The 22,864-nt window shown below is 42.6% G+C and overlaps 1 protein-coding gene across 3 annotated transcripts in view; it reads left to right on the forward strand.

Annotated features, from left to right (window-relative positions):
- Nucleotides 1-17,272: 17,272 nt before the first annotated feature.
- The window catches only part of LOC120300059 (beta-1,4-galactosyltransferase 3-like), a 36,823-nt gene continuing 31,231 nt past the window's right edge, over nt 17,273-22,864 (forward strand). For all 3 annotated transcript variants that reach the window (XM_039325570.1, XM_039325569.1, XM_039325568.1), the window contains exon 1: nt 17,273-17,463. The gene's annotated coding sequence lies outside the window, so the exon portion shown is untranslated. The remainder of the gene's footprint in view (nt 17,464-22,864) is intronic.

Below are 22,864 nucleotides of genomic sequence, written 5' to 3' on the forward strand. Positions count from 1 at the left end.
GCCCCAACCCTCCCCTTCCCTCCCCCGACCTTCCCAGAGCTGAACATAGGCTTAATTAAAATTTCTTCAAATAATCTAAAAAAATATAAACCATAAATAAATCTAAATACTGAATACATTAATTAAACAAACTATAAGATAATTAACAATAATATATATATAAAAAACATAAATACCAGAAAAATAATACTTGAGAAAGAAAAACTAAAGAAAAAGAAAAAAGAGAAAGATAAAAGAAAGTATAAAAAAAAGAAAAGAGATAAAATCTATAAAATATTTTAAATTTTAAATATAAGTTATTGAAAAACTAAATAGTATTTTTTAATATCCAACTTATATTGTATAAAACCTATCCATTTTTTCCATACGGCAAAATACTTCTCCTGCGATTGATCCTTCAAGAAAGCCGAAATCTTTGCCATTTCCGCCAGATAAGAAACTTTTAAAAACCACTCTTGCAAAGTAGGCAAAGATTCCTTCTCCCAACATTGCCCTACTAACAGCCTTGCGGCTGTAATTAAATTTAACATCAATGTGATCTCTTTAATATCACAATCAATAACAATACCTAATAAAAACAATTGTGGGGTAAATTTTACCCTCCTTCTAAAAATTCTTTGAATATTCCACCATATCTTAATCCAAAAGGCTTTTATATTTTTACACGACCACCAAATATGATAATAAGTAGCATCCAAACAACCACATCTCCAACATTTGGGCTGTAAATCAGGATACATACGAGACATTTTTTGTGGATCAAGGTGCCATCTGTAAAACATTTTATAAAAATTCTCCCTTAAATTCTGGGCTTGTGTAAATTTGACATTCCTCACCCAAATAATTTCCCAGGTATCTAGTAGAACTGGTTCACCAAAGTTTTGTGCCCATTTGATCATACAATCTTTAATTAATTCTGCCTCTGAATCCAATTCTACTAGCACCCCATAAATTCTCTTAATATGAGTTCGTCTTTGGTCTTTTACTTGTTTAAGAAAATTTTCATCTTCTCTAAGTAAACCCACATTACAATCCAACTTCCATCTATCCACTATTTGTCTATACTGAAACCATGAATATTTAATATTTTCTTGTGCTAGATTTTCCAAAGATTTTAACTGCCAATTTTTACCATCCCATCTAAGTAGTTGTGCATAAGAAACACCATCCATCTTAACTCCTCTCCTTATCCCCTCTATCGCATGCCCAGGTATAGCCCATAATGGGATTTTAAAATCACTTCTATAATATTTCCTCCAAACCCAAAATAAAGAAATCCTTATAATATGAGATTTAAAAACCCTATCAATTTTTTTATTAAAAATTAAATAGGCATGCCATCCAAAAAGTAAATCCCAACCCTCCAAGAGGAGTATATCTACATTTGTTAAATTAACCCAATCACTAATTAATGTTAAAACCACCGCATCATAGTACAGTTTCAAATTCGGTACCTTGAATCCACCTCTCTCACGAATGTCTTGTATTATTTTAAGCTTTATTCTTGGTTTTTTCCCTGCCCAAATAAATTTATTGATACCTTTCTGCCATTCATTTAAATTAATCTCATTCTTTAAGATAGGTATCATTTGAAATAAAAAAAGGAACTTTGGCAGAACATTCATTTTAATCACCGCAATTCTTCCCAAAAGGGATAATTGCAGTTTCTCCCAGTTTTTCAAATCTCTTTGTATCCTGACCCATAACCTTTCATAATTATTTTTGTACAATTTTACATTAGAAACAGATAAAATAACCCCCAAATATTTTACCTTATCAACAACCTCAAAATCTGTCAACTTAACCAAAGTCTGCTTATCCAAATTGGTCATATTTTTGGGTAATATTTTAGTCTTGTTGTTATTAATTTTAAAACCCGAAACCCGTCCATATTGGTGTATCAATTGTAATAACTCTACTACGGAATAAATAGGTTGGGACAGGGTAACCACCAAGTCATCTGCAAAAGCTCTTAATTTGTATTCTTTTTTATTAACTTCTATTCCTTTTATTTCCTGTGATTCTCAAATTTTAATCAACAATATTTCCAAAGTTAAAACAAACAGCAGTGGTGACAATGGACATCCCTGTCTAGTCCCCTTTTCTATCGTAAAAACCTCTGATAAACCCCCATTAACAATAAGTTGTGCCGTTTGTTTTTGATAAATAACACCCAGAGCTTGTAAGATCTTTTCTCCAAAGTTCATTTTCTCAATTAATCTTAGCATAAATTGCCAATTCAATTGATCAAAAGCTTTTTCAGCATCTAGAAATATCAATCCTGCAGGAACTTGATTATTTTTGTCTAGATATTCTAATAAGTTAATAATCTGTCTGACATTATTCTTCATGTACCTTCCAGTTATAAAACCCGTTTTATCCTTATGTATAACCTGATGCAAAACCCTCATAAGCCTATTAGCCAAGATTTTTGCAAAAATCTTATAATCTACATTTAAAAGAGATATAGGTCTATAATTCTTTGGTAAGGTAAGATCTTGATCTTCTTTTGGGATTAAAGATATAAAAGCTCTACCCCATGACGGGGGAATCTCTAAACCCTGTAGTATATTGTTAAAAAGCTCTCTTAAAGGTTGAATCATCTCTTGTACCAAAGTTTTATAATAAATAGATGTCAGACCATCCGTGCCCGGTGCTTTTCCTAATTTTAATTCTTTAATCACTATCTCAATTTCCTCACTAGTAACTAAACCATTAATTTCTTGTTTCTGATCTTCTGTTAGTTTAGGGAAGTTGGCTTCATTTAAATAATTATCTATATCTAAAGCCTGTATTTTAGTACTCTTATATAATTTTTGATAATAATTAAAAAAGATTTCTTAATCAAGTCCTTATGATATACCAATTTACCATTATAATTTATTTTATCTATAATTCTCTGTCTCTGTTTCTTTCTTAATTGATAAGCCAACCATCTCCCTGGTTTATTAGCATTGCAAAATGTATTTTGTTTCATATACAGTAAGTTAGTTGCAGTTTGATCAGCCATCACATATTAAATTGTGTTTTAAGCAATTTTATAGATTCTTTAACCTTTTCATCTGTGGGATTTGAGATCAAAATTTTTTCTTTTAATTTAATCTCATCTTCCAATTCCTTACGTTTCTGAATCTGCTTTCGTCTATGAGCATTATTCATTTGTATCAAAATCCCACGCATGAAGGCTTTACCTGCATCCCATACCATTGACATTGAAGTTCCCTTATGCATATTTAAAGCAAAATAATCCTTTAAGTGCTCCTTTAATTTTTGAACATTCTTTTCTTGTCTAAATAAATTTTCCTTCATCCTCCACGATCTCCTCTCCTCTCTTTCATCAACCAACTCCATCCAGACTGGACTATGATCCGTCAATGTCCTAGGAAAAATTTTAACATTCTTTACCCTAAAATATAAATCAGTTGTAATAATAAAAAAATCAATTCTTGAAAAGGATTGATGTCTGTCTGAAAAGAAAGTAAAGTCTCTCTCCTCCTGATTACGTTCACGCCAGTAGTCTCGTAGCTCCCAGTCCTCTTTCAAATCAAAAAAAGCTTTAGGTAATTTAGCCTGTTTAAAAGAAATAGAAGATCCTTTTTTGTCCATTTGTGTATCTAACACACCATTCCAATCACCCATTAATATCACAGATCTATAGTCCAACAAAGTTAATTTCTGATGTAACAGTCTATAAAATTGTTCCTGTTGTTGGTTTGGTGCGTACAGTCCCACTATAAGTATTTTCTTACCATATAAGCCAACTTCAATCATAATATATCTCCCTTGAAGATCAGATTCTACCAAACAGGCTGATAAGTTTTGCTTAACATAAATAACTACGCCCCCTTTTTTCCCAGGAGCAAAAGATACAAAATGAGATCCCAAACGAGCATTGACTAAATATTTTTGATCTTTGGCTATAATATGTGTTTCCTGCAAACAAATAATATCATTATTATGCTGCTTTAAATAATGAAAGATTTTCTTTCTCTTCTGAGGGGAATTAAGGCCGTTAGCATTCCAAGTCAGGAGCTTTACCATCTCCCTTAACCAGAAGCCTGGAGAAGACTGCTTGAAGATCTGCCATTGAAGAATGTGCCGCAGAACTCTTAGGTCTTGCTCCTCCCACCGGCAACGAAGCACTTTCTTGAAGAGATTCTTTAACTTCTTTTCTCTGTTGTTCCTTTTCCTTGCGTCTATGTGCTGCACGGGTCATTCTTTGCTCTTTGATCTCTGCTTGTTGGGACCACTCCAACTGTAACTCTCCAACCGCCATCACACCTAGTCCTTCAGACTGCTGTTCCACCTCTTTACATCCAGAACTTTCTGCATCATAGATGATGGTGAGCCTGCTCCCAGGACCGAACTGTAAAACTCCTTTGCTTTAGTGACTGTATTAAGTCTATAACGCGTCCCCGCATGGCTCAAAACAATACCCATCGGAATCTCCCATCTGAATGGCATCATTCTTTTTTTAAGTTCATTAGCTAAAAAAGCAAAATCTTTTCTCTTTCTTAAAATTTTAGATGGGATCTCCTTTAGAATAATAACATCTTGAGCAGCAATCTGAAATCTCTTGTTATAAAAAGCTTGTATAATTTCATTGCGCAGAGATCTCTTTCCAAAATAAATCACCACATCTCTTGGTAAATTTCTCTGTTTTGCAATCCAGGAATTAACTCTAAATAATTTTTCAACCTCTCTACGTATTTCCTCTTTCTCTCTATTCAAAATAACAGCAAAGTCATTTACCACAATCTCTCTCAGATCTTGCTGCATATCTTCTTTCAGACCCCTGATTCTTAAAGCATATTCCATCTCTCTGTACTGAGACATAACAATGTCATCCTGTGAAATTTCCATCTTTTTTTCCATGCCTTCAAACTTATCTTCCAAGATGTCAACCTTATCTTCTACCTCTTCGACTCTAGAGTCAAGCTTCTCAACCACAGAAGCAAGTCCTGATAGAGCCATAACTATATCTTGCCTCAAAATAGTGTTATTCTGCTCCAACAGGTTCTTCACTTCCCCTCTAATTTCAGTTTTATTCTGATCTAAAAGCTCCTTCATTTCCCCTCTGATTTGAGTTACTGCATTTCCCATTATATCTTTCATGTCTTGTACAGATATTACTGGCAGAGGAGGAGAAGATGGTGGTGTAGCTTTAAGCTGTTGTACCGGTAAAATCGCAGGAGAAGAAGCCACCTTAGGCACTGTAGAAGCTGCTTGCCTTTTTGAAGCCATTTAAAAAAAATTTTTTTTTTCTTATTTCCTCTTTATATATAAAAAAAATCCTCAAGAATAAAAAAAAAACAAAGGAGAGTTTAAAAGATATTTCAAAAACAGAAAACCACCTTCAAAAAAAGAGGAAAAGTTTAAAAAGTTTAAAAAGGAAAAGCTATATAGTCCATAACGTTCCGTTTGACTTTCCCCGAAAAAAAACCCAAAAACTTTCAAATCGCCATTTTACTTTCACTCTCCACACAAACAGAAAAAACAAAAAGAAAAGATCAACCTAAACTAAAAAGCAAAATAAAACTCAGTAAATCCAATCCCCTTTATGGATTACTGCCTTGTCGTGGCGAAGGGGCTTGCGTAACTCAATGATGCTATAAGCTATGCCATGCAGGGCCACCCAAGATGGACAGGTTATAGCAGAGAGTTCTGACAAAATGTGATCCACTGGAGAAGGAAATGGCAAACCACTCAAGTATCTTTGCCATGAAAACCACATGGACAGTACTAAAAGGCAAAAAGATATGACGCTGGAAGATGAGCCCCTCAGGTCGGAAGGTGTCCAATATGCTACTGGGGAAGAGCAGAGGGCTAGTACTAGTAGCGCCAGAAAGAATGAAGCGACTGAGCCAAAGCCGAAAGGACGCTCAGCTGTGGATATATCTAGTGGTGAAAGGAAAGTCCGATGCTGTAAAGATTTTTTCTCCATAGGAACCTGGAATGTAAGATCCATGAATCAAGGCAAGCTAGATGTAGTCAAAAAAGAGATGACAAGACTGAACATCGACATCTTAGGAATCAGCGAACTAAAATGGACAGGAATGGGTGAATTTAACTCAGATGACCATCAGGTATACTACTGTGGGCAAGAATCCCTCAGAAGAAATGGAGTAGCCTTCATAGTCAATAAAAGAATAGGAAAAGCAATACTGGGATACAATCCCCAAAATGACAGAATGATCTCAATTCGAATCCAAGGCAAACCATTCAATATCACAATAGTCCAAATCTATGCTCCAACCACTGGTGCTGAAGAGGATGAAATTAACCAGTTTTATGAAGCCCTACAGCACCTTATAGAATTAACACCAAAAAATGATGTCCTTATCATCATGGGGGATTGGAATGCTAAGGTAGGAAGCCAAAAGATAACCGGAATAACAGGCAAGTTTGGCCTTGGAGTACAAAATGAAGCAGGGCACAGGCTAATAGAATTTTGTCAAGAGAATACGATGGTCATAACAAACACTCTTTTCCAACAACCCAAGAGACGGCTCTACACATGGACATCACCAGACGGTCAACATAGAAATCAGATTGACTATGTGCTCTGCAGCCAAAGATGGAGAAGCTCTATACAGTCAGTAAAAACAAGACCAGGAGCTGACTGTGGCTCAGATCATGAGCTTCTCGTTGCAAAATTTAGGCTTAAATTGAAAAAAGTAGGGAAAAGCACTAGGCCACTCAGGTATGAACTAAATCATATTCCTGATGAATATACAGTAGAGGTGACAAATAGATTTAAGGAATTAGATCTGATAGACAGAGTGCCTGAAGAACTATGGATGGAAGTTCGCAACATTGTACAAGAGGTAGCAACTAAAACTATCCCAAAGAAAAAGAAATGCAAGAAAGCAAAATGGCTGTCTGAGGAAGCTTTGCAAATAGCTGAGGAAAGAAGGGAAGCGAAAGGCAAAGGAGAAAGAGAAAGATACACCCAATTGAATGCAGAATTCCAGAGAGTAGCTAGAAGAGATAAGAATGCCTTCTTAAATGAACAGTGCAAAGAAATAGAAGAAAACAACAGAATAGGGAGGACCAGAGATCTCTTCAAGAAAATTGGAGATATGAAGGGAACGTTTCATGCAAAGATGGGCATGATAAAGGACCAAAATGGCAGAGACCTAACAGAGGCAGAAGAGATTAAGAAGAGATGGCAAAACTACACAGAAGAACTATACAAGAATGAGCTTAACATCCCAGATAACCACAATGAGATGGTCACTGACCTCGAACCAGACATCCTAGAATGTGAAGTGAAATGGGCCTTAGAAAATCTGAGCAACAACAAAGCTAGTGGAGGTGACAGTATTCCAGCTGAGCTATTCAAAATCTTAAAAGACGATGCAGTAAAAGTGCTACACTCAATTTGCCAGCAAATTTGGAAAACACAACAGTGGCCACAGGATTGGAAAAGGTCAGTTTACATTCCAATTCCAAAGAAAGGCAATGCCAAAGAATGTTCAAACTATCGCACCATTGCACTCATTTCACATGCTAGTAAAGTTATGCTTAAAATCCTACAAGCTAGACTCCAGCAGTATGTAGGATCGAGAACTACCAGAAGTACAGGCAGGATTTCGAAGAGGCAGAGGAACTAGAGATCAAATTGCCAACATACGCTGGATCATGGAGAAAGCTAGGGAGTTCCAGAAAAACATCTACTTCTGCTTCATTGACTATGCTAAAGCCTTTGATTGTGTGGATCACAACAAATTGTGGCAAGTTCTTAAAGAGATGGGAGTACCAGACCATCTCATTTGTCTCTTGAGAAACCTATATGCGGGTCAAGAAGCAACAGTGAGAACTGGACACGGAACCACTGATTGGTTCAAAATTGGAAAAGGAGTCCGGCAAGGCTGTATACTGTCGCCCTGCCTATTTAACTTATATGCAGAGCACATCATGAGAAAGGCAGGGCTAGATGAATCAAAAGTTGGAATTAAGATTGCCGGGAGAAATATCAACAACCTAAGATATGCAGATGATACCACTCTAATGGCAGAAAGTGAAGAGGAACTAAAGAGCCTCTTGATGCGGGTGAAGAAGGAGAGTGCAAAAGTTGGCTTGAAACTCAACATTAAGAAAACCAAAATCATGGCATCCGGCCCTCTCAATTCCTGGCAAATAGATGGGGAAGAAATGGAGGTAGTGACAGATTTTATTTTTCTGGGCTCCAAGATCACCTCAGATGGGGACTGCAGCCAAGAAATTAAAAGACGCTTGCTCCTGGGGAGGAAAGCTATGGCAAATCTAGACAGCATACTAAAAAGCAGAGACATCACCCTGCCAACAAAAGTGCGTATAGTCCAGGCCATGGTTTTCCCAGTTGCAATGTATGGCTGTGAAAGTTGGACCATAAGAAAGGCTGAGCGCAAAGAATTGAGGCCTTTGAACTATGGTGCTGGAGAAGACTCCTGCGAGTCCCTTGGACTGCAAGGCGTTCAAACCGGTCAGTCCTAGAAGAGATCAACCCCGACTGCTCTTTAGAAGGCCAGATCCTGAAGTTGAAACTCAAATACTTTGGCCACCTAATGAGAAGGAAGGACTCACTGGAAAAGGGCCTAATGCTGGGAAAGATTGAGGGCAATAGAAGAAGGGGACGACAGAGAATGAGATGGCTGGATGGAGTCACTGAAGCAGTAGGTGAGAACTTAAATGGACTCCAGAAGATGGTAGAGGACAGGAAGACCTGGAGGAACGTTGTCCATGGGGTCGCGATGGGTCGGACACGACTTCGCAATTAACAACAACAACAAATCCAATCCTTTATCCAGCTCTGTCTGCTTTATAAAAAAAAACACTCACCCGATCCCTTTAAGCGCGGAGATGGTAGCGGCGTTTCACTTTGTTCCCGAAGGAAACAAAGACAACTGGGAGGCGGAGGCAACCCGAACTCCGAGGGAGCTCTCTTTCTACCCCCCCCAAAATCCCTGGGGGGTTTGAGATGCTCTACCTCTATTTGGGTGGTTCTCTCCCCCCTCCCTTCACCCGGGAGGGAGATTTCGAGCCGCGGGACAGCTGGTGACTGCTGTACTCCGCGGTTCTCACGCTGTGCCAGGAGGACGGCTACAATGTAGCCGCCATCATCGACGCTAACCACCGGAATCAATGTGGAGGCCAATCTTATCTCCACAGGGTTGATGTTGCACAGGGAGGGAGCCATGACAGAAAAGGTCCTTCTTCTTGGTCCCACTAGATCAGAGGTGGGGAACCATGGCCCCCTTATGCCTTGTGGACTTCAACTCCTAGAATTCTTGAGCCAGCAAGATGGACTAGACTAGATGGAGAGACCCATAACATACCCTATCTCCCTAATTGGTGGGGTGAGTTTTAATGAAGCTTAAAGGCAGTTTGGTGAAATAGTGAAGGTGCTGGACCAGAAACTAGGACATAGAGAGTTCTAGGTCTCCCCTGGAGGAATAACAGGATTAACTAAATAAATGATTCTGCATTCAATGTGCCATCTTAAAGGGGCGTTGTCTTACCTGAACGCCTTTCTCAGCATGATGATGTAGAATCCACTGGATGGGTAATTCCAGCCTTCCTGCTCAGAAGAGACTAGGTCAGAACTTTGGCCACGCCTCCCTCTGGGTGTGTCCTCCCAGTTTTGACGAGGCGAAGCATCCCTGATGAAGTCCGGTGCAATGGCTCCAATCATTGTGACACCTGCCTAGACTACCTTAACGGGAGGGTGTGGATTCTACATCATCATGCTGAGAAAAGGCGTTCAGGTAAGACAACGCCTCTTCTCCAGCATGATGAGTGTAGAATCCACTGGATGGGACATACCAAAGCCGCTCATGTCCCTATGGGGGGGGGAAATCTAGGCTTGTGACCCCTGAGAAGAAACTACCTGTCGCAGGACCCGCCTGCCAAACACAGCATCTGCTGCTGCAAAACTATCTATCTTGTAATGTCTAACAAATGTGGACAGGGAGGACCACGTCGCAGCCCTACAAATCTCCTTGACCGAAGCCTGTGTGGACCAAGCCGCAGACGCAGCAGTGCTGCGCGTCAAGTGAGCTGTGATTTGTGCGGGAACTGGAAGTGACTGGGAAATATAAGCCCGAGTAATGCATGCCCTAATCCACCTACCTATGGTGGAAGAGGAGACCTTCTGACCCATGGTAGAGGGTTGAAAGGACACAAATAAGGCCTCCGACTTGCGAAAGGCTGAGGTTCATTTAACATAGTGACGCAGAGCCCTGCGTACATCCAATTTATGCCACTGCCATTCCAGTCTATGTAAAGGATGCGGGCAAAAATTGGGAAGAACTAATTCCTGGGACCTGTGGAAGGAGGTATTAACTTTTGGAATGAAGGAAGGATCCAATCTGAGGACCACCCTATCCTCGAAAAAGGTACACAAATCAGCCCTAACTGAAAGTGCGGCCAATTCCGATATCCGCCTAGCCGATGTTATAGCTACCAGGAAAGCCACCTTCAAAGACAGAAAATGAAGAGAACAAAAATTGAGAGGTTCAAACGGAGGAGAAGTCAAGGCCTGTAACACCTTGGGTAAGTCCCAAGATGGATAGCAGTGTACCACGGGCGGTCTGGTGTTAACCACCCCTTTCAGAAAGGCACTAACTGAGGGTGTTGTGACAAGGGACCCCAATTATTGCAGGAGAGGACTGTTGAAAGGGCCGCGATCTGCCTGCGAATGGTACTAGGCGATAAGCCCTTGTTCAGACTTTCCAACAGATAATCCCAAATATTGGGAATCGTAACTGAAAGCGGGGTGAGGTTTTGTTTGGTGCACCACATGCAGAAGTTTCTCTACATGGTGTCATAAATCCTATTTGTTGAGGGGCGTCTCAAGGCTTGAATCATCGAGATCACCCCGGACGAATAGGATTGCCCAGCTAAACTTTCCCGCTCAAGTGCCATGTGGCCAACTAGAGCCACTGTGGACTTGGATGTTGAAGGTTCCTTTGGCTGAGAGTCACTCGCTCCGGGGGAATCCTCCATGGTGGTGAAAGCGAGAGATCCACAAGGTCGGCAAACCACGGACGCCTTGGCCAATGTGGAGCAATCAAGATTACCTCCGCCCTTTCCTGAATCATCTTGCGGATGGTTGCCTGTAACAACGGAAGGGGAGGAAAGGCATAAAGTAGACCCCACCGGCCACTGGCACCGAAGGGCATCTGTTCCCTCTGCTTCCCATGTCGGGAACCTGGAGAAGAACCTGGGAAGTTGAGTGTTCAATGAGGAGGCAAAGAGATCCAAGTGAGGATGACTGAACTTTAATGAGATATCCCTAAACAGAGCCGGGACCAATCGCCACTCCGAGTGGTCCATCGTGGCCCTGCTCAGGGAGTCTGCTTGTTGATTCACCTCCCCCGAAATGTGTTCCGCCCTGATGGACGCCAAGTGGGACTCTGCCCACAGACCTAGATCCAAGGCCTCTTGCATGAGTGACCAGGACCGGTCCCTCCCTGCTTGTTGACGTGAGCCTTGGCTGCCACGTTGTCCGTCAGGATCAGGACGTGTTGCCCCGCCACTAGGGATGAGAACTGTTGGAGTGCTAAATGCATGGCCCTGAGTTTGAGCCAATTTATATTGTGAACTAGATCCAACTGAGACCATTGTCCCTGTGCCAGATGAGTCTGAAGATGAACACCCCAACCGAACAGACTGGCGTCTGTGGTCAAGGTGAGCCTGAGGAGGGATAACAAGGTGTGGTGGGGAACTCTGACCCTTCTATTGGAGGAACTGAGGTTCTGTTTCTGGAAGGGAAGAAGGAACCATTGGAGGCGTCTTGAGTGAAGCCTGGCCCACAGGACAATCCCCATGCAAGAAACCATCTTTCCCAGGAGCTGGGACAGTTGTACCAGGGGCACTGTTTTGTCCTTCCGAACTTGATATACCAGCTTCCGGATGCTGACCCGACGTTCCTGGGAGAGATAAACCTTGCAAAACTCCGAATCTATGATCGCCCCAAGATGTAGGAGGTGCTTGTGGGGATTGTGTGGCTCTTCTTGAAGTTCACGGAGAACCCGTGAGCTTGAAGAGTCTGTATCATGATCTGCAGGTCTGACTGTGCTGACTGAAGGGAATTGGACTGAACTAGAATGTTGTCTAGGTAACATTGCACGTGCACTGGCATCAGCCTGAGGTGAGCTGCCAAGACTGCCAAGATCTTTATGAAAACCCTTGGGGCAGAAGATAGACCGAAGGGAAGGGCTCTGTATTGGTAATGTCGGTGCGCGTGACAAAACCGGAGGAACTTGCGGTGTTCTGAGAGTATGGGAATGTGTAGGTACGCCTCTGTGAGGTCTATGGAGGAGAGGAAATCCCCTTTTCTGATGCTGGCGAGAATGGACTTTAGGGTCTGCATCTTGAACCTCCTGTAGGTCAAGAAGTAATTTAGACCGTTTAAGTCCAGTATCACCCTCCATCCTCCTGAGGCTTTTGGGACCACAAACAGAATGGAGTAAAATCCCTTTCCTTCTTGATCCCGTGGTACTTGTTCTATGGCCTGGATTTCTAACAGATGGGAGATGGCCGTGGCTACCAATTTTTATTTGTTTGCGTTTCGTGACACCGGACACCGTATGAATCAGTCTGGAGGGGGGGAGTAGAACTCTAGGGTAAGACCGTATTTGACGGTCTCCCTTACCCAAGAGTCGGTGGTGGTCGCTTCCCAAATGTCGCTGAACAGTGCCAGATGACCCCCGATGGGAGAGTCCTCCCTGGCGTCACTTGGACCGCCTGTACGGGCGGCCCCCCGATCCCCGAAAGGGACATTTGGCCTGGAACTGTCCCCTGGCTCCCATGTTCTGGCGGTCCTGCGGACGATCCTACCTGGGAGGGAAGGATCACGAGCCTCTTGACCAATCCCAGGACTGCCCTGCCCGAAAGGGCTGTCTCCACTCCCAGGAGCTGCTGGGATGGAAGGGCTGCCTACAAAACTCCTGTTGGGGCCACCTATCAGACCGTTTGGAGGGATGAGCCAGAATCTTGCGTTTATCCTTGCCCTCAATAATGTGAGGTTCCAGGATTGGGCCAAACAACTGTGTACCACTATATTTAGACGTGGACAAATGCCACTTTGACTTCAAATCCACTCTCCACTGTTTCAGCCATAGCAGTCTACGAGAGGCCACTGTGGCTGCAATGGATCTGGCAGAGTACCTGGTCGAATGAAGAGAGGCATCTGCCACGTACTCTGAAGCGGTCACAAGCTTGCCTAGTGTTTGGTGTGTTCGAACCTGGTCTGGAGGAACGATTGCCTGTAGCTCGCGAAGCCACATGATCGATGCCCTGGCAAAGAAAGAGGACGAAGTTGCAGCCTTGATTGCCCATGCCGAAGCCAGATGCGCGTGACGGAAAGAGAGTTCGAACTTCTTGTCTTCCACTTTCAGTGTCTCAGCTGGAATAGCAGCTGTGGAAAACAGAGAAGTGGGGGGTGTCAACAGAAGGGACTTCCAAGAGGGAAGCAAACAAAGAAGAAACATTGAACAGTTTCTTCTCTGAACTGTTAGGAGAAGGAGGAGTGGCCAGGGAAGACCACTGTTTCTCCACTGTGGTACAGAAAACCTGTGGACAAGGAATCTGCTTGTCTTCCACCACCTGTTCCGCAAACAGAGGGTTAGACTCCTGACTGGTGGAGGTAGAAGGCTTCTCCTCCTGCACCAAAGTGAGGTTGACGGTGGTAATGGCCTTTAACCGTAAACACCTGAAGAGAGAAGGGTCAAAAAGTCCTGAAGTTGGCGCTGCCTCCTCATCCTCTGACATGGGCATGTCAGCTATCTCCAGGTCAACAGACTCTTCCTCCCCCAGTTGGGAAGAGGTCTTGGAAACACCCGAAGCGGTGACTGTGGTATGCCCTGCTTGAGAATGAGGGATAGATGGAGGTGGTTGAAAAGGTCATTGTCCCCTGGAAGACATGAATTGCATGAAAGACTGAAACTGAGTTGACCACATCTCACCTTGTTCCATGTAACTATCACCAGCCTCTGCTGGAAAGCATGTGGCCTCAGGGCCTTGGTGAGCCAATGATGATGAGGAGCGAGGGGGGCCAACCTGCTCAGTTTCCCTCTGAGGAGACCAAGCCCTTGGGTCATCATGATAAGGAACAACAGGAGGTTCAGATATAGGAATGTCCAATGGAGCGGGGGAAACCATTTCCATTTCACTGGACCTGAGCCTTTGGGCTTTAGAGAATTCCCTTTCCAGTGCCAAATGTCTCCTCGAAGCCTCTCGCTCGGCTGATTTTGAGGGTTCCTTGGGAGAAATGTGTTTTGTTTTGGCTTTCTTCTTCCCCCACCCCCGTGTCCAAGTCAGTAGATCTGCGCTTTGATTGAGGGGGGGGGGAATCCCTGAACCCTGTGATGCCTGAGGCAAAGAACTGTCCGCCATTGCGATCCAGATAATCCGAGTAGGAAATATCCAGATGGTGGGGATAGACCAATGACGCAGATCTGGTTGACAGAGATGGGAAACCAATCCTTGCTCTTCACAACAGCAATGGCAAGGGACAGCCAGACAGTTTCCTAGAACTGCCTGTCTAGGCCTGTGACAAATGCCACGCACTAATTGCAACAGGTGGATTAAATAATGCCCCTTTGCTCAACTCACCCCAAGGACCAACCGGAAATGTGCTGAAGCACAATAGGTAGGTAGAATCCCAATGACCCACAATACGGGTCTGAAATCAACCCTGTATAACTCCCCCCGAAAGAGGACTGACAAGTCAGGCCTGCAAAGAGAAGGATCAGGCCTCCGTACCATGTAAGGCACACCGAGGTTGTCCAAGATGGCTTCCCTGTTCAAAAAGCCCCACTCAAAATGGCGACTGTCCAGGCCACACCCAAAATGGCGTCCGTTATTTCTGCTGGCTTCAAATTGGCGACCACCTGTCCAACACGCAGTCAACATGGCGACCGCGCCCCTTTTAGAGCCTCCCAAGGAGGACAAGTACTCAACACAGAAAGGAAAATGAGGGAAAACAAATCCCCTGCCAGAAGCCGATCCCCGAGCCAGATAGAATGAATAAGCTATTTCCCCTAAACTTGCGGTTAAGCGCACCGCCTCCGCTGCGATGCAATCTCAGGGTCCGAGAGAAGCCTCGTGTCGCCAAAGCTGAAAGGGAAGCCGCTGAACCATTTGAGTCCCTAGGGACTCCGATCGCTGAAATCCAGCTGATCTGCCAATCCGCAGCCCCGCTATTACGTTGCTTGAGAGCTGAGTCCTCAGCCGGAAGAAACTGCTGCAGCCCTTCGCAGAGGAGCCTGTGGCTCGAAGCCAGAAGGCCCTACAGTAAATTTCAGCGTTCAATTAGCCAATTCGCCAAATTTAGGTCCAATTTTGAATAAAATACTAATTGAATAAGCCAATTACAATTTAAAATCGATTAAATTCCAATAAGAGAATATTAAAGTCAATTAACCTAGCCTGACTAAGGGAGCCGAAAAATCTGCGCCCAACTGAGCCCGAGATTAAGTCAAAACTGGGAGGACACACCCAGAGGGAGGCGTGGCCAAAGTTCTCACCTAGTCTCTTCTGAGCAGGAAGGCTGAAATTACCCATCCAGTGGATTCTACACTCATCATGCTGGAGAATGACCCCTTAAGGTGCTCTGAAGGCTTCTGTCACTCCCCATTCCAAGTGATCTTTGTAGGCAGGTTTGGCTTCAGCAAAAAAGTAGGAAGCATCTGTTATCCAGATCCAAAGCCAAACCGATAGCATTTTTCTGCTGTGGCATCTGCCAATAGTTAAGAAACCAAAAGGCAAAAGATGTTGATATCTTGGAAAATGTTATGCATTGATTGTTTAGTTTAATAAGTGGGTTAGAATTGGGATAAGCTATCTTTCTCAAACAAATAAAGATTAAATGAAAGTCAGCTGTATGACTTTAGGCCAGTCTCTTTCTCTCAGCCCTGCCCACCTCACAGGGTTTTTGTTGTGGGGAAAAAATAGGAAGAGGAAGGCGTATTAGGTATGTTTGCCACCTTGTGTTATTTATAAAAAGTAATAAAAGTGGGATAAAAATCAATTCAGAAGCACCCAATGAAATCCCCTAACATTTGAAGCAATTTACGGAGGATTATCCATTTCTTACATTCCTAGCATGTAGTTGCACTGTCCCAGGGTTATGCAATCACCTTCTGCAACCTGACAAGCAAAGTCAATAGGGAAACCAGATTCACTTCATAACTATGTTACTAACTTAACTGCAGTAATTCACTTAACAACTGTGGCAAGAAACATTGTAAAATGGAGCAAAATTCACTTAACAAATGTCTCACTGGACAACAGAAATTTTGGGCTCAGTTGTGTTCATAAGTGGAGGACTACCTGTATTGCTTTTCCTTTAGATCTGGTGTAAAAAATTTCCAGCTGGTGCAGAAACTGCTTTGATTAATATTGGAATCTTGAGAGCCACCAACTCATACATAGGCTGTGTTTGCACAACATATACACACATTTAACCACTGTTTGGTCTATTAATCCATTTTCCTGGGTTGAACAATATGCTAAGTCATAAACTAACTTCGTAACTTCCTGCTGGGTTTGTTCAAAGAATGTGCAGACTAATAAAAAATAATATATATTACACAGGATTGAACTGTAGAGTCCATGGTGAGTTTACAGACGTTTTATTACCAGTCTAGGTAATAGCATCAGTGATACCTAAATGTCTATGGAAATTCTCACTCTTCCAGGTCATAGTCATCCCCGAAGAAACTTCTTGGATAAGAAGCGAAACGTCTTCAAAGAAAAACAAGAACGTCCAGTTGCTTCGTGAAAAAGCACCTTTGGGAAAGAGCATCAGTGATGTTACCTAGTCAGGTAATGAAAAATCTGCAAGCAAACAACAAACCTCGAAGAGGACCCGGGACTCCACACTGCCCGTTTGAACAGACGGACGAACTCATTCGCTGAAGTTGGTAAACCAAGATTTCTGGCAAAGCGTGAGGCTTGATTTCGGCCCATTGTTCGGTCCATAAACCACAGTTAAACTCACCGCGGCAGATCGACGAAGGCACCAACCGACCCTTTAGGGATCCCGCAGCCGCCCCGCTTTGCTTGGCCCCGGCCAGCGGCCCCGCCCCCTTTCCCGGGTTTTGTGAATTTGCCACCACTCTGTACCCAATGACGTCGAGAACCATCGGACTCCGATTGGTCGGCCTTGGCGCGCCTCCGCCCATCTCTCGCGTGGCCCGCCCCTTTTCCTCGCCTCGGAAAGCGATTGGCCGAGGCCTTCGACTCTAGCCCCGGCTGCGCTCGGGGGGCGGGTCATGAGCGCGCCGTTGCTCCAGCGCCGCCTCGCCTTCTCTTTGCTTCAGAGCGTCGCCTTAGGGCGGCCCTAGGTCCATCGACGATCGCGGGGTGGCCGGCGGGAGCGACGACCCGGAGGCGCGCGGGGAGGAGGCAGCGGCGGCAGCAGGAGCAGCAGCAGCGAGCGCCAGTCTTCCCAAGGGGAGGCAGCGCCCCGCAGTAAGTGTGGGCTTCCTCGCAAGGAAACCCCCGGGGCGTCGGAAGGGGCTGGTCTCTCCGCTGGTGCGGCCGCGGCGCCGAATCTTCGGAAGGCGGTGGCTGGGTAGCGGCGGCGACTTTCCTCGCGTTCTCCAACCTCAGGATTTTCACCCCCAAGTGGCCCCGATTGGCCGCGCTGGTGCAACAGGCTGGTCAGAAGTCGCAGCCCGCCCGTCTGGGCGCTGGGTTCGCACGAGCAGCAGCTCCAGACCCCGTGTCGGCTTGGCGTGTTGTGAGAACCCGCCAGCGTGCGTGCGTGTTTAATTCCTTTCGGCTTCTCTCCGCCTTCCTCAACCCGTGTCCCCCAAAGAGTTGAACGTCCAGGCGCCCTCCATCTCCCAACCCAGAGGTCGGGAGAAGGGAGAGCAACCTCTCCGCCTCTTTGGTTATGGGAATCGAAGGGTGGGTTTACTCCCCTCGCAAGTATTCATTTCCTGCCCTCTTTCTTCCCGACCTTCTCCCTTAAGCAAACATATATCAGATATTTTGGCCAGAGGAAGAAATAAATGCTACTTTCCCAGTTAAAGAAGAGAGAAATAATAAAAATGTAGAATGGGAGATCTAGGGTTGTGGGGACATGTGAGTTCTCCACTTCCTTTTTGAAATGAAAGAAAAAATTGGTACCAGTAGAGGGAAAAAAGGAAGAAAAAATGTTACTGGCAATTCTAAGAGAAAGAAATTGGGAGCTTGGTCAAACTTGGCAAGTTTGTCTCTTGTTTATTTTGGGATGGGGAAGCCTGCAAATTCCTGTCCAGTGGAGGGGGGGAGGGTTAGGGGTGATGGCGTTGTTCTTTCTTCTTCTCTACTTGTAAACCTAGAGAAAAAAAAAAAAAGGGAAGCCACAATTTGACACCTTTGATAAAATGGTATGGATAGAAAAGGAGAGAAGAGTGGCATGATCTTTGGGGTTAATCATCTGCATTCAGACAATATATTCGCCCAGCTTTCCCTAACACCTGGCATCTTTTAGTTGTATAGATTTCATCTCTCAGAATTCTTTGCTGTGGTTGTGAGGGACAGGGAATTAAAAAGAAAGCCAGATTGGTGTAGTGCTTAAGATGCTGGCCTAGAAACCAGGAGATGGTGAGTTCTAGCCCTGTGTTAAGCATGAAGGCTGGCTTAGTGATATTGGTCCAGTCACTCTCAGTCCAACCCACCTCCCAGGATTGTCATGGGGAAAATAGGAAGAAGAAGAATAAAGGCAGGATAATCTAATTAATTAATACGATATATTTGAAGGTTTCCCAGGTAGTAGAAGACCGCCCTATCAATTTAACTTAAGTGACTAGATGTATGCAAGATTTATTTAAGATTTTTTAAGGTATTAAATTACATATTAAACAGATACTAAACTGTATTTGCTGGCAGCATTAATACATGCCACAAACTGACAAATCATATTTTAACTTGTGAATCCAACCAGTTTATAAACATGAAAGCTGGATTTGGGGCTCCCTAAGATCTGGATTTCCCTCCCCATTCAAGGGAAATCAGTGGCCTTATCTCAGATACTATGAAATGCTTGCATCTTATCAATTCCACAGGTAGGACTCACATTTTAGGGTACCTCTTCCATCCACTGGAAGTATGTTTGCTGTGGAAAGGTAGTTCTGAAGCCACCTCAGATCGAACAGCCTTTCCTTCCTTACTGGCTGTTGGCTATGGAAATTGAAGCCCCTAGGTTGGCAAATCTGGAAGCATTTATATATCATGCAGAACCATAATATGGGTTGCTAGTTTTGGATTGTATGTGTTTGATAACCAAGCCAGTTGTTGCTTATTCCACAATTATAGGTAATATACAAAACTGCATAATGAGACATCCAGTTGCTGCGCCTTATTGGGAATTCTCAATATAGGATAGATTGTAACCTTTTATTTTCTACCTAAGCATCCAAGGTTTCCAGATTATATAAATGTTCTTCATAATTGAAGAGCTTTTTTGGCTCATTCAAATCCTTCTTAGATGAATGTATCTTTTTCTTGTTTTATCTTGGAGGTTCTCAACAAAGACAGTCTTGATTTTTCTTAATTTCTAACTTGAACATTTAGTACTTTTCAAGACTGAAATCCTATGCTCTAAGGTAAAAGAAAATAGATTTTTTTCTCTGAGCCTTCATTTGTATATTATTACAGGATGCAGATTCCCATTCCTTTTCAGAATGGAATGGAGTGGAATGGAATGGAATAGAATAGAATAGAATAGAATAGAATAGAATAGAATAGAATAGCACTTAGACTTACATAATGCATCATAGTTCTTTACAGCACTCTAAGCAGTTTACAGAATCAGCCTATTGCCCCCAACAATCTGGGTCCTCATTTTACTGACTTCGGAAGGATGGAAGGTTGAGTCAACATTAAGCTGGTCAGAATTGAACTGCTAGCAGTCGGCAGACTTGCCTGCAATACTGCATTCTAACCATTGCATCATCATAGCTAATAAGAATAAGAATATAATTCTTTATTGACCAAGTGTATATACAAACAATAAAGTAATATAATCATAAGATACCAATAGGAGAAGGTAATAAGAAAGATGAGAAGATAATAGGATTACAGCCTTACTACATGGGTAAATATCCTTAGGCATGAGACTACTATGGTAAGTCAGAGTGATGGCAAAGAGGAAAAACTGTATGTCTGTTTGTTTTTGCATGCAGTGCCCTGTAGCAGCATCCTGAGGGGAGTAGTTGAAATGGTTTAATGTCCAGGATGTGAGGGGTCTGTAGACATTTTCTCAGCCCTCTTTTGGCTCATGCAATATACAAGTCCTCAGTGGAAGGCAGGCTGGTTGCAGTTGGTTTTTTGTGTAGTCCTAACTATCAATTGGTGGTTTTCAAGGTACAACATTATTTACATGCATCCTATAATGCCCAGTTATCTTCTTTTTGTCTGCCAATTCTAAATATTGGCTTTTGGACGAAGCTTTTCTGAACAACATACACAGTAATTTCTCAGAGACCTGAGTAATTTTTGTCTGCCATGAGTGTAGTCCCTGCCTAGGACTCTCATCTAACACAAACCATATAGATCCAATATCTCAAAGGCAATGATATTCCAATTGGATCATGCTTTGCACTATAGCAGTTTATTTTACAATTCTAACTAGAAGTGTGTATATGCTGGAGTAGGGCTTCTATGTCAGCTGTGAGTTATTCTTGCAGATAAATTGTTTGTTGTCATGTTGATGTTTGTAAATACAGATAATCTGTGACTTACGACCATTCATTTAGCAAACCTTCAAAATTACAGCTGTGCTGACTTGGCAAATGGTCGCATTTATGACAATTGCAGCATCCTGGGATCACATGATTGCCATTTGTGACCCTCCTAGTCGGCTGCTAAAGTTGATGGGGAAACTGGCAGGGAAGGTCGTAAATTGCTATCCTGTGATGTCTTGCTTAATGACCACAGCAAAAAATACTGTAAGATTGGGTCCAGTCATGTGATGCCTTGCTTAACGACCTCAATGCTTACTGATGAATTTTCTGGTTTCAGTTGTGACCCTAAGTCAAAAACTACCTATATATCCCAGTGAACAGTTTATAGGTATCGAGAAATGGACTTTTCTAGAAGTGAGAAAAGAGGCTGTCTTTGCAAAGATTGTTCAGTCTTTTCTTTTGTTTTTCTACATTTCCCCCCCAGGTTTGTTTCATTGTAAGAAGGAAAGATGTTGGTTAATTTTAGACTTGAGTCTGTGGGCAGAGAACTATCACTCTCCATTTTACTGTTCAGCACCTCATAATTTTAGATGCTTTATAAATAAAATAGGATGATGGCTTCAGCTGTTGGGCTTGATAGACTTTTTTGTCTGATCCATCAGGTTTCCTAACCTTCAACCCAGCTAGAGTGATAAAAAAGTGATGAAAAAACCAACAAAAATAAAATGTTAGAGGTGGGGAGGGAATAATATTCTTTTTTCTTACCTTCTCTTAATGTCTTGGAAGTAATTTCCCTGCTTTCTTTCTTCTAAAGTATCCTGTTAAGAGTGATCTCAAATCCAGAAAAAGGCAAACATTTTATGAATTGGATTACTTCAGTGGTTCTCAAACTGTGGTTTGCAGACCCCTGGGGAGGGCACAATGTTGTCACGGGGTCCGTGAAGGTTTAAGAGCTATTATGATTTAACTTTTCAAAAGCTAAGGTTTACAAGTTCGCTATTCTGGAGTTCAGAAGCAAGACACCCGTGTTGTTTTTTCTCCTTTTGTTTTCTCCCAATGGTTGTATTTTAATGACTGATTTTATTGGAATAGTTTTATTCTCTGCATGTTTTTAATGGAGGTAAACTGCCTTAAGGTTTATTTTGAGCAGAAAAGCAGGGTGTAAATTCAGTAATTAATTAAAAAAAATAAACCCTGAACATAAACTTTGTGGTGGTGTCCATGGCAGCAGATGAGTTTCACTCCATTAATTTCAGTCTTTCTTCTGTTCATTTGTCTGATTACCTTTTGAAGTTACCTGAGTGCAGGGCCATTGCCACTCCTGATGATAGCAAATTGTGTTGGATAGCTTTTGCATTGCACAAAGAAATACATTTGTAGTTTGCACCTATAACCAACCACTTTCATTGGGTGATTCTGAATGGTTATTATAATAACAAGAGGTTCTCTCTAGCTGCCTTCAATGATGAATACCGTATTTTTGTAAGCCACTATCTTATTCCTTTTTTCAAAAGAAATGTTTTAGTGTTCCCCATATAAAATATATTTCAACGCTTGGATGAGGTTGGTTAATCATTTTCTCTGTGGCTTCCTATCTCTGAAACAGGATAGACAAAACTTCGCTTCTATTGCGAAGCCCCTTTGTTCTTGTGAGTATGTGCAGGTCCATACATATACTTTTTAATAGCTAACTCAGATTTATGGTTTTTTCTGTCCTGTTCAAGTTGCAGCTGTTCTTTCTCCAGTACGTAAACAAGACTGTGTCTCATTACTGCTTGTATTTCGCTCCTTAAGGCTACTAGAGCCCAGGAGATAGAAATTGAAGGAAAGCATTTTTTAACAATTTTAAGGGGAAAAAAAACCTAACAGGAATGATTGACAGGAGATTATCTCTGGAAATTTGGCAGGGATGTTCTTTTATTTAGAGCTATTTAAATAAAAGCTGGAACACCATTGCATTCAGTTCCTGCATTAAAATGGAGGCTAGATTAGATGACCTCTAAGATATCTTCTTATCGGTGATCTAAACAGCTTGGCAGAATGAAAGGTGAAATTAATTATGTTGTACAATAAATATTAAATGTACCCAATATTGCCACCATGACCTCACATTTTAAGAGAACGAGTAGGGTATACTTGAGTGCATGTGGTGTTTAGAGTGGTAGGATTCAACTCTTATGGTCAAATCAAATACAAAT

This window comes from Crotalus tigris, unplaced genomic scaffold, assembly GCF_016545835.1.
Source record: "Crotalus tigris isolate CLP2741 ecotype Arizona unplaced genomic scaffold, ASM1654583v1 scf7180000024338.4412243, whole genome shotgun sequence".
Classification (NCBI taxonomy): Eukaryota; Metazoa; Chordata; class Lepidosauria; order Squamata; family Viperidae; genus Crotalus; species Crotalus tigris.